At 37.8% G+C, this 12,130-nt stretch overlaps 1 long non-coding RNA gene and 1 pseudogene across 2 annotated transcripts; one reads left to right on the top strand and one right to left on the bottom strand.

The window, feature by feature from the left end:
- Nucleotides 1–4,499: 4,499 nt before the first annotated feature.
- LOC149048792 (uncharacterized) lies at nt 4,500–5,395 on the top strand. Its single transcript, XR_016185134.1, has 2 exons — nt 4,500–4,682; nt 5,162–5,395. It is a non-coding gene; the product is annotated as an uncharacterized LOC149048792 (long non-coding RNA).
- Nucleotides 5,396–6,543: 1,148 nt separating this feature from the next.
- LOC149048791 (EGF-like repeat and discoidin I-like domain-containing protein 3) lies at nt 6,544–10,408 on the bottom strand (annotated as a pseudogene). Its single transcript, XR_016184743.1, has 6 exons — nt 10,345–10,408; nt 9,346–9,676; nt 8,966–9,107; nt 7,872–8,197; nt 7,202–7,345; nt 6,544–6,669 (listed from the first exon to the last, which is right to left on the bottom strand). The product of XR_016184743.1 is annotated as an EGF-like repeat and discoidin I-like domain-containing protein 3 (transcript).
- Between the last annotated feature and the right edge of the window lie 1,722 nt (nt 10,409–12,130).

Below are 12,130 nucleotides of genomic sequence, written 5' to 3'. Positions count from 1 at the left end.
AAATTTACCGCCGGTGGCCTTAAAAAGTATCCGGATGTGACCAAGCATTCTGCGGCCCCCTCCTCGCCCCGATTTGGACTCTCTCTCCTTCTCATCGGGCCGGATTAGGCCCGAAAGCACGAAGGGCTCCGTCAAGGCAGCTATCAGCAAAATCTACATGGATAAGACTATCAGCCAGTGTACATTTGAGAGTCCCGGGCACTCATTCAGGAAGTGCGTGGGGGAGGGGGAGGCTGAGAAAATTGTAGCTTAAATGTGTGCCTCTGCGTTTCCTGTAATGACCTGCAATAGCAGCAGAAGTTGGATGAGCTTCAACTTGAATTCCAGGGAGGGAATGAGGAGTTTTCTCTATTAAGCACATGGCTCTTACAACATTGGCGTTAACTCCTGATGGTCGGACGAAACACCAAAAAATTAACACTAAACTATTACTGAGACCCTTCGGATCGGATCTAAAGCTAAACTTATCTCGAAATCCTTCGGAACGGCTACGGAACTCGAGTGCCAAGAAACACTCTGCTGCTGACTTATACAACACTTTACAATAACTACTACTTGCGGCAGAAGATATTTCGGCGAAGAGTTTCACTAGCTCGCATACGTTACGTGACAACAACAAAAGTTATTACGTAAGTGTCTTTGTTCGGTTTTTTCTACAAGTTCTTGAACGACTTCCGCACAATCTTTTTTTGTAATCAAAGTCTTTTCAACACCTTAATACACCCAGAATTTGCAAAGCAGTCAATAGAGAGCGGCTAATTATCACCCTGGTTAATGTTCCTGAAGCCAGATTATGTTATAGTTGAAAATAGGTGAGGGTGAATTTGGAATCAGAAAGAATGCATCTTATGAGACGTCATGCTTGTGCAGTGTCGCTAAGTATCTTTGCAAGTTGTATTGTAGTTTGACGAGCCTGCAAGGCGAGTAAAAATACAAACAAGGTGTGAAAAACACAGCAATACTTTACATCAAAACTTGTAAGAAGATATTTGTTATCGCGCACGTAATCTCGTCCAATAAAAAAAAAACGCTAATTGGGGAAAAACCCATTGTTATTACGTATCATATTTTTTCACCACAACAAATAAATTTCGCGACAACAATGAGCATCATGCCCGAAACTGTCATTGTCTTTCAGAAACACCAGTGAGGGGAAAAATTTCACTGAGCATCGGGAAACAGAAAACGACAGAGTTATTAGTGAGTGTTAGAATAGAAACCGATTGCATTAAATTATTCGATTATTACTAGTTTCAATAGTTTCGTTTAATGATTTGATGCGAGTGAAAGAAGATGAAATGAAATTGAAAATAAATGAAAAATAAAACGTCAGGAAGTGGATAAGTTTTTGCAATTGGTGACTCAGTCAGAATAAAACGCTTTGCATTGAAGTCATGATATAATCGAAAACTGCTGGAATCAAAGTTACAGAACGAAGACAATTCAAAAAAGGAATTAAATTTTACAAGCTTTTCATGCCACTATCTAGGGAGACTTTTTGTAAATATCGAGGTAACACGCATGGTGAAAATCTCAAAATCGATTTTGTCAGTGTGAGAAACCCTTCGAACTTCAGTTAGTTTTTGCACATTTTATCATACTTTACCAGCCTTTTGCTGAAGCAAGGAGGGAGCTATTTCGCCTTGATTTGAATCAAAGACTCAGGCGATCGTAGTGTTTGGTGATCAGTAATTTTGCTAGTAAAAGCGCCAATAGATAATTGTAACATATGGAGGCCAAGTGTAATCAACAGTGGCGATCATATATAGCGATCACATGTATCCAAAACAATTGCAGTATTTACTTTATGGCTTTGTGTATTCCAGAAGATCCTTTTGTTCTTGTTGGAGAGGAATTATAGCACAACGTAGGCTGGCCAACACGTGCCATTAAAAAAGAGAGAGAAGTGATCTTTAAGACAGAAATGAACACAAGAGCCACTTGAGATAACAATAAATAATATATCATGGGAAACAAAGATGGGTCTTTTAACCATAAAGTTTACCATATTGGATGTTTTCCTTAGGCTGGGAAGATGTGAATTGATCATATCCAATGAGCTCTACAATCCCAGAACGAAAGACGCGAATGTGTTCGGAATATGAGCTTGCTCGAATCACTTCATCTGATGTTTGGAGTTTTCTCAATATTAATTTGGATATATCTCATTCAAATTTTTCTTGTCTCAAAGAAAACTTCTTAGTTTTTAAACATTTGAAAGGAATTTGCCAAATTTGTGTGTAAAGCTGCCCTTAATTCACAAATATTCATATGGAGGAGTGGATCTTGTTGAATTTTCCACGAGAAGAAATAAAGAGAATTTTTTGACAACTTTTGTTAGGCTTGAGGAAAATAAATGTGTTAGCTGATTACTCAAGTAATCAGTGTCAGAACAACAAAATTCTTGGATTTCATTCTTCAGAAACATTAGAATTCGCGCGGTGATCATTTTTAAGACTGGTTTTTCGTGATTCTAATAACCAGGCTCGGGTGATTATTTTGAAGATATGACATAACCATCGACCAGCTGGCAGTCACGTAGCTCAACAATCACCTGATCAATTACAATGATTCTGAATATTCTTGCGTGGGTTCCATTTACACTCAGTCATTTAGTTTTTTTTTTTTAAATGGAACACGAAAACTGTTCAGCACTCTCGGCTTACTAACCGCCCCCGACAGTTAACATTAATTGTTAGCAGCAATACCACATGGAATAGTTTCCCATTTTATTGCTTCATCTGGGAAAAGTTGCAAACTTTCCATGAATATTTCTAAAGCGCTCGCTTACTTTGTTCATAGATCTTAATACTCAGCAGAAACGAAATCACATTTGCTAAGCTGATAAAAAAAGAGGAATCTAATCTTGCTACTTGTAATGTTAAGAGAACCATTTAGATTTTTATCTTCAGGCAAAGCCAGCCTCTTATTGCTAGTATTGAAGTGTCACATGTTATTTCATTTGATCCTTGAAGTGGTTCTCTTTTGTGTTTGAGCGAGCTTACAGCTTGTAGACACACTGATTGACTGATCGATTGATTGTATTATCAGAAAGTAACAAGGCTAATGATGAGTCCAATTTCAATTAACATGTTTCTTCTTTGAACACTTTTAAATCCTTTTGGAAACGGTGGATTCAAGAGTTATACATTAGATGAGTGTACCATACTTTTATAAAGAGGTTAAACATTTGTCAAAACACCAGATATGAACATGACATTACTCTTAACGACATTTGTATTCTGTTGAGGTATAAACATAATTTTTTGAAGAAGTTATTAGAGGGAAAGGTGGTTCAACATCTTAAAAACCGATTCTTTGACAGCCGATGTCTGTAAAAAAAAGAGCAAGTTGTTACTTTTCTCTGTATAGTACTGCCACAATGAAAATAATTTTCAAAAAGGTTTTATATGAGGGCGTTCTAGGGTCCACGTAACAGTCGCCTAGTTTTTTTATGTGCCACTTGTGTTTGCGTGGTCGAAAGACAATAACTCTTGACCTTCATCCGCTTTAAACCTAACTAATTAGTTCATAAAAGATTTTATGTGCATCACACTTGATGTTACAAAGGAAATTAAAAGAACATTCAACGAGCAGCGGTATTCATTGCCAATAAGCACCCATTCTGAACATTTAGTTTGCCAGCACGGTCAATGCACGTATGTTTTTTAAAACAGCACATGATTACAGTCAAAAAGTCAGTAGTCTTCCTCGTAACCATGACAAGTATAGGATCGAATAAAAGCACACTGTAATAATGCCAGAAATACCCCAACGCCAGAGGTTAAGTAAAAATTTAAGAATCTCATCAATATTGAATCTGTATTATAAAAATTTCCATGAAACAAAATCACCAAAAGAAGTCTTTTTTATTGCTTTCAATTTAAAACTGAGATCAAGATTGTTCTATAATTTAACGGCCGAGTAAAACAACCAATTTATGCTAATGCTCCGTTAAAGAAGATAAAGATTAAATGACTAGATCCACGTATCACGCGATTTCCGAAATTCAAAGAAAAATTCTCCATAAGGTAATGGGGTGCAAGTCAGTCCAGAATTCCTTTCAAAACTAAGAGTTTTCCTATGATTTCAATTTTATTATAGGGTGGCCAAACAAAATTAAGAAACTGAGAAATAGAGCTGATGAATACTACCTTCATTCAGATTCAGCTGACATATTTTGTCGAAGTTTGTCGAATGTAACTTGACAACATCTATCACGACACTCAGTGCACATGTGGTTGGGTTTTCACAAGTCTAGAGCCTGTCACAAAACAGGCAGCCACGTACTTGCTTTTTTAGGCATATGTTTGTATTGTTATGGTAAAACGCGTGTGGAACACATCTCTTGTGTTACTTGAGAGCCAAAAATTAAGTTCTTAAGTTCTTAAGAGGATAATGGCCTTTCCTTGTTTTGGTTAAGATGAGATACTTGCTGGGAGCGCTTTTAAAGCTCCTCGTGTCCCTTGCAGATCACTAGAAGATTTCCTTCTGGACCGAGTAGCGACTAAAGACTACAGAACCACAACCTCTCTTCCCCAATCCCCAGCAGTATTTTTAAAATGAAGATCCAAGCTTTCATGCTCGTCGCCGCCTTGTTGTTCTTTTCCGCTCTTATTCAGGATTGTGAAGGAATAGGGATATTTCCACCTGGGAATGGAAAACGAGCGGTCCAAAGAAAAGTAAGTACTCCACCGTCAACAAAAATTTTAGTGGATAAAAGTCTGAACGAATGTGATGAAATATACCATACAGATTTGTCTTTAGAAGTGTGGGAAACTTTTAAATCCTCTCCATTATGTTAAAGGCACCGAAATGATCATCCCGAGCTGTAACATTTGGAAGATGGGTACGACGGGGGGCGAAAAGAAATAAATTTTACACACAAAATTTGAAGGTTTTTTTTGGGAGGGGAGGGGGAGGGAAGGGGATGACTGTGTTCACTGTCATAGTTGACCATATCGTAAAAGTGGCAAACCAACCCCTAGAGCATCTTTAAAACATAAATGAACTTCTCAAGCTGACCTTACTATAGACGTTATCGTGGCTTTTATTTAGTTTCATGGACGGAACTTTGAGGAACTAAGGGATAACTGACTTTTTCAATAAGTGAAACATAACTGTACTTAGAGGGCGGCCTTATTTCTGTTTGTTCCTGTAGGTTCAAGTGACAGCACGGAGTATTTGTGAGGCAGCTAGAAGCTTGAACTGCGATGGGATGGATCTTGACGGCTGACTCAAGAAGAAAACTCTCTCAAGTCGCGAAATATTCCACTAATATAAGTAAAAGACGTGAACCTGACTCAGCAACAGAACACGTATGTTAAAAAGGAAAGTAAATTCATGGAATAAGGGAGCGGCAAATATATATATAAAAAAAAAACATTTATTCAGAGACTTGTGTTTGGTTCATATCGTTGACTTGACACTAGCGCCATAAGAGTTCAATGAAAATAAGAATTCCACCTTTATTTGCCTTTCAACTAAAGCCCCTTACGATTTAAACAAGTTTTGACGATGAAGTGAAATAAGAACCTTTAACCATAGCTCCCTAATTTAATGGAACCAGAGACTTGCTATTCGTGAGACTTAAACCAATTTTTTTTTCATAGAAATCCGAGACCAACACAACTGAGAAAATTCATTAAACGATCATTGGAAAGTACTTCATATTCACGTCTTTATCCGCAGTTCAAATATATGACTTTCATATATTCACAGCCGTTTACTTGACGAGGACTTGACGAGCTATAACTGAAGACGATGATAGGACGTATAATGTATAGGAAGCGCAAATTTCCTACACAGATTGAGATTTCGAGACAACGTCTTCTGGCATTAAAAGCGAGATGAAGCTAAGCCCACTACCACGATTTACTTAAAGTTGAGAAGTGGAAGTAAACAGAAGATTAAGTTCAACTGTTCATCAGAGAAATTCAGTTCGTTGAATCACCCACCTCCATCCTTCAAATAGATTTGGTGCCTCCACTCCCCTTTTCAGCGATATAAACAATTAAACTGCGGACTCCTGCAATCAGGACTACGTCGGTAGGGTCTTAAAACCGATAGCACGGAGAGAAATTTCCAAGTAGGATGAAAGTGAGAGTAGCGTACATATTTTTCACACAAAGAGGACAAGGGAACTCTCTCGTAATTCCGCCCTCCCAAGGGATAGTCAACAATTATGATCTGTCACTTCTCTTCCAAGTTTTTAGAGTTTGTTAAGTTTGTGGTTTCGAAAAACACATTTCAATTGAATAAAATATTTCACATCGTCAGGCATGTGTGTCCTTCCATACACTTCCATTTAGATTTTTTATGTGTGGAGTTTCTTAAGACAATAAGTTTCTTCAAAAACGCACGCGATTTATTTTAAAGGTTAAGATACGATCCAAACAAATCACTTATTTTGAAATCGGAATTAGAGTTGCTTTTATGGCAGTAGCCACACCATAATATAAAAAGACGCGTATTAATAACGATTTGAGGATACAGTGATTATATAGAGATATAGACTATATAGACATGCCCTGAGGCTAGATCTTGGTTTTGAAAAGCTCTTTATTCTCTGACAAAAATAACCTCTACATCTCCTTCATGTGTTTTTACTGGCCGAGTCGATACTCTTTCGGCGACTTTCCTCGTTGAGCTTTCTTCCCCTTAGATGCCCTTAAAAAGGAATTTTCATTATTAATATATTTAATGTTTATGATATCTTGAACTAACATAACTCATAAGAAAAGTTCTGGAAATTGTAATGGTGTATCATTCTAGAATTATGCCTTGGTATTATGTAAAAGTAATGCGAACGATAGATAATCGACGATTATTGCGAAAATCGCGAGTATTATCATTGTTACGTTCTAGCATTATTATTGTTTTTCATTCGTACGCACTGGGCGGTGTATCGTTTCCCATCGGGATATCGCTGCGAAATCGAGGTATCTTGGAAAATGTGTTGCTTAAACCTTAGGTCTACTGATTAAGTTTGCAACCGACACATGAATTTGGTAATAAGCAGACTTTCTTTACCGCTCTGTCTCGGTGCTGTTTGCCTGTCTACACTCATCAGACTCCCATCAAGCCTGCATAGAAATCTAATATAGGGCAAAATCTTGGTAGATTAAAACGCTACAAGCATTTCTTGTCTGTTTTGCTTTATATATCACAGTAATAACAAAGTAAATAATGTTCCCCTTACCCTGATAGGACAACCGTACAACTCAGCACGCATGCTGATGTGGCTTTGCCAAGTTAAAGGATGAATGCGGACGAACCGGCCATGGATTGGTGGGAAGGTCTGGTGGACAACAATGGTATTACGATCGAAATTTCCCCGAAAAACCTGAAGAAAATTAAGAATTTCAATTCAAAGTACCATATTCATGTAAGAGACCACTCAAAACTAACCTACAATAATTGTGTTTATTACAGGAAATAAATATGCATCATCAAGTCAGGTGTCAAGAAGATAATAACCATTCTGAGTGGTAAAATTTCGGTTGTTTTAAGGCCAGTCGTGAGAGCAGTATCTACCTGAAAGAGAACTCTTTCATTTATTCTCAAAGTATTACCATTCGTCTTTACTAGAAACTCTGATTGATTTAAGAGGAGAAGGCTGAAAACAAAGCCTACTCTACAAATGATGATTAAGAATTTGAAGAAGAACCTCTTTGCTACATTTTAAAACTTGCAAGCTCGAAGATACCGGAATACCAGAAGTGTCTTTCTCACAGGAACACTGATATCAATATATTACCTAAAGCCACCTTTACGTGAGGTATAAGCCCTGGGAAATCTGTAATAGACCAGCGGTTATTCCAAAAAGCTACATGTAACAATTCACTGTCACTGAGTAAAAAGTAAGTTACCTTCTTTTTCCCTCGCACAGTGTACTGAACCCAGTAAGAGCCGGTTAAGCTGTAAGATAGTGAGTAGGTCGTTACCCATTGAGATGAGTCCTGCCTTCCTTGGGTGGCTACTTTAGTAACGGTCGTAAGGCTGCCAAGATCAATTTGTAACCATTGATTGACGTCATTCCTTTTAGCACACCAGGATCCCACTTTACCTGAACCAGCCGCAAGATTCAAACGGCCTAAACTAGCAGCGCAGGGACTGCTGTGAATAGTCGAGGCAGACATAGCACTGGCTGAAACTCGGCCATCTTCGAGTCCGAGAGAAAGGGAACAATGTGATCCTTAAAAAAAAAAAAAAAAAAAAGGAAGTGACTGTTTGCCCTGTTGCTTCGTTTCTTAATTTCAAATGCTTGTTAAGGTAGTTGTTACATGTTCGGCTTACCCAACGCTGGGTCTATTCAAGACAAGAATTTATTCATGGCAGCGGTTTTTTTTTCTTAACAATATGTCAGCAAAAACTATAAATCCTTTGTACATATTTTGCACATCAGAAACTAGTTTCCGTTTTCAATGCCCAGATTTTCGACACACATTTCTTATGTTTTAAATTATCAAGTGCATTGATTTAACTCTTAGTCCTAGAGTAAACTCCGCATTCTTATTACTCGACGCGGCGTTTTATCGAAGACGGCGTTAAATCCGATAAAGACGCTATTGCTTTAGATGGTGATGGAAAAACACAAACTCAGCTTTAGGGTGTTCTTTTAATGGAACACGAAATGCTTTTACCTTTTCCACAGAAAGAGGAAAGGCATAGTTGCTGGGAGGGAGAACTGTTAATCAGGTGCGAGGAGTAATTGAGTTCATTTACTGCTATTGACAAGTTACCTGCTGATTGCAAATTAGATGGAGAAGATCCATGTTGTGAGACACATATTTAAAAGTCAATGAAAATCACTTAATATGTTCTACGAAAGATTTAAAGACAGGTCTGAAAACATATCTTTGCTCGATACAATAGATCTTTCGTATTTCGATATCAGCCTGATTTCTTCCATTTTACAGTAAAAAAAGTCTTAGCTTAATTATTTTTTTACAGTCAAAATTACCTTCTTGGCAGCCATAGACCTCTGCTCTGGTACAGATGTGACCATACCATGTCTTGGGGTGGAATCGAAGATATTTGGCTTGGATCGGCAAATGAAGGGGATGATAAACTGGAGTGTTGCGGTCGATGTTACCGCCAAACACCTGTCATGTATGATAATATATAAACTAGTAAATATCAGTTCCCGTCTTTCTTACAAACAAACAGGCAAACAAAAGAAACCGTTTTACTTATTTTCGGTTTTCTATAACTTTCTCTCGGCGCAAACACGGATTTGGTTTTCAAGGCTACCATGTTCACGATGGATGACAGTCCTCGATAATTTTCATAGACTTACAATTGCTGCATATAAACTTTGTCCGTTAAACCAATTTCTCTTACCTTGATATGTCCATCCGAAAGTCTGTACCACGCCCAGTGAGAGCCGTCCACACTATACGACAAACTGTAGCTCGTCAACCTGTGATCGGCGTCATACCTCCCCTGAGTAGCCACTTTTGTAACAGATGTTTCCCGCTCAAAGTTGACCCGCAGCCATTCGTTACCATTGTTTGTACGTGTGCACCAGGCCCCCGCCTTGCCTGAACTGGGGATCTTATTGAGTCTCGAGAACTGCGGGATGTGATTGGAGTCATGATACGTCGATGCCGATATTGCGTTGTCGGGAAGATGGCCACTCTCCCTATACCAAGAGGAAGGAAGCAACTGCGATCTATTTAATCATATCAATCAGTATTTTAAAAACATTCCAACACATCAAATGCAGGATTTTATGATTTTGTGAAATCGTCGAGCTAATCCGAACGGCGAAAGCTAAAACAAATACATGCTTTCTTTTACTCAAACGATTTACCTTGAAGGCAATACTCTCAGCAAAATTATGCAAGTATTTGAATAGCAATATAAATCTAGAAGAGGCATACACCACACTTGATCTCTACCTCCAATATATCAAAGCTATCGTTTGCATTATAAGAGTTTCTTAATCTTTCCTTTATTTTAATCCGGGCTCAAACCTTGCAGGAGTTGTTTGACATATTGACCCTATATCATCGGATCAAACTTCCACAGTAGTGCAAAAAAATCTATAGAATTCTGCAGTATGTAGTCATGTATACTATGGTAAGATCCGTTTTCGAATTTCCTTTTCAGGCTTTACAAGAACAAAATAAGTTTATTCAAATTACTAAATGATCTATACAATAATGATCAGAGTATCAAAGTATAATGCTGCGAAATTCTAGGCTGTTGTTAAGCACTACTAATTACTCTTCTAACCCACCAAAGTCACAAAAAAAACGAGTGAAGAAGTGATCCTCGCACGCAGATTCATTTCACTTTAATTTCTCTCCTAGATCTATGTCTAATTTATTTCTTTACAACTAATTGTAAAAGTCGCAAAATAGTTGACAGGAGATGAACATGGGCTTCCCCGTCCGAACATCTCTTATTTTGGATCTCACTTTTGTTACCACACGAGAAAAGGTTGTGGACAATTTTTTTAGTTAATTTATTCATGATTTGTTGGTAGTCGATGAAATCGAAAATCTTTCTGCGTTAATTTTAACGCAAACAAATTATCCCTTGCGTGCCATAACAGCTTATAAAAACTACCACAACACTCAGAAAGGGAACTTTTCTCTAGCACCTGATCATTTTCGAGGCAGGAAATTGATTTGTTAACTTGAAATAAAATGATGCCTAAAATCACTTACTTACCTTCTTTGCAACCATAAATCTCCACTCGCATAGAGATGTGGCTTTGCCAACCTTTCGGACGGAAACGAACCCTTCTGGCAAACACTCTGATATGCGGGCTGAAGACATTTTTGACAACTGTTGTCCTGTCGCTGTTTGCCAGGAATGTCTACAAATAAAGGTGATAAGTTTGATAACGTAGTCATTCCGAGCAGGCGGCACTCGATCTAAGTTTATGACACGATTATGAAAACAAAACTGGTTTATAATCTAGTTAACTACAGGAAAAAAACGAACACATTATTTACTGGTCTAAGTCGGGCTAAAATCGTGCTCGTTCTGAAGTCCTCAGGCTATAATCGTAACCTCGGGTAAGGTTTTCCTTATGTAGACCTTCCGCTTAATAATAAACAAACACCTCGCATGGCCGTGCACACATAGCATGAGGCGTGCAGTTGCATTATTGCCACGAAGTCTCTGTCGATTTTAACGACGAGGTATCATTGGTCTACTTCCCGACGGGCAATTTTTCCCGATGTGTATCTCTGGGTTTTTTTTCTTCCCGCTAAGAATACATACAATGTAGCAGGTATATTTTGAGAGTTCAATACATGTTTTAATTGTATGCATCGTCAAATTTAGCTTGAAGAGTGGCTATAATTTGAGCTATTTAAGAGATGTTGTGATGTTGAAGATTTACTTTTTAACGAAAATATATTGTACAAAAAAAATATCAATAATGATAACGATAATAATGATAATCATAATTTAGTGCAAGAATTAAGCAAAAAAGTCTAAGTGTGAACAAAATCAAGCAGTGACACATAATCTAAATTGAGCACATAATCTAAATTTCTAAATATGAGGGTCCAACGGAAGCCAATGTTAACACAAATTGACGTGGAAGGGTTAATTGAATATTAGGGTAAAATTAAAAAGGAGATACAAGACCAAATTAGAAGACCTAATTATCTGTTTTTTCTGATTACCTTCACTTGGCTGTTTTCCTTGATAAAAACCCACATAAAGTCATCTGCAGTATAGGACAATGAGAAGCTTGTCACCCACTGATTGGAATCGTGTCGACCCTGAGTGGCCACGCCTCGTACGTTGAACAGATATCCAAGATTTATCTAAAAGATGAAGAAGCATTTCCATCAAAAACGTTTCCTTATCACTGACTCCGAAAATCTGAGCCGATATCGTGTATGGGGTAGTATTAAAGTCTACGCCATGCGAATCCCATGTTGAAATACCACGAAGCATGGTACAGGTACGCTCGTATGTTATTTTTTAAATTCAACTCTTATGTAACTGATGTGTGTAATTCTATATCGTTCTGAAAGCAATTTGCATAGGTAATTGCATGATTTCGAGTGCAACTTAGGATAAATCAGCATGAGTAAATTTTTCAAAGGCTAACCAAATTTCCCAAACCCGTACGGCGAGTGCAATTTAGATACTTTGA

This window comes from Pocillopora damicornis, chromosome 3 (genome assembly GCF_964200805.1).
Source record: "Pocillopora damicornis chromosome 3, jaPocDami1.2, whole genome shotgun sequence".
Classification (NCBI taxonomy): Eukaryota; Metazoa; Cnidaria; class Anthozoa; order Scleractinia; family Pocilloporidae; genus Pocillopora; species Pocillopora damicornis.
The sequence above is the reverse complement of the archived record's forward strand: the minus strand, read 5'-3'. Positions and strand labels throughout refer to the sequence as shown.